Source organism: Arachis duranensis, chromosome 3, assembly GCF_000817695.3.
Source record: "Arachis duranensis cultivar V14167 chromosome 3, aradu.V14167.gnm2.J7QH, whole genome shotgun sequence".
Classification (NCBI taxonomy): Eukaryota; Viridiplantae; Streptophyta; class Magnoliopsida; order Fabales; family Fabaceae; genus Arachis; species Arachis duranensis.
In genome coordinates, this window is record NC_029774.3 from 18,196,507 (window position 1) to 18,197,114 (window position 608).

Below are 608 nucleotides of genomic sequence, written 5' to 3' on the forward strand. Positions count from 1 at the left end.
ATAAATATAAGTATAAATTATATGTTTTTGTATATAAATTTAACTATATATAAATATGAAGGTAAATTATTGTTGACCAAATAATAATAAAAAATAATAAATTTTAATGGTTTCATAACATTGCTCTAGTGATAATTTGATATGGAATGTGTGTGAAAACTAAGCAGCAAACTAGTGTTTGATCAAGACAAACGAAATTAAAAACTCAAAAGGATATATACTCTAAGAAAAATTTTATAATTATTTTATATAAAAATGTCTTTTGATTATTGGACAGTAGATTATATGACTTAATTTTGATACGTTATAAATACGTTATTTTTATTTAACAATATTGCATTCATTTTATATAATTATTTTTTTTTATAAATGATCTTTTAGAGTATAGCTAAGTAGAAAAGTATTTTTAATATTTTTATTGAAATAGATGACATTTGATATTTCTATGTGAAGTAGACAGTAGGCAGAGACGGTTCCAAACTTTTTAATATGAAGAGCCGAATTTTAAATAAAACTTTTTAAATTTTTATTATATTTTTTATTACATAAAAACAATGACATAATATGTAATTATTGAATTAGTTTTTTAAATAGTTTATCAATATATA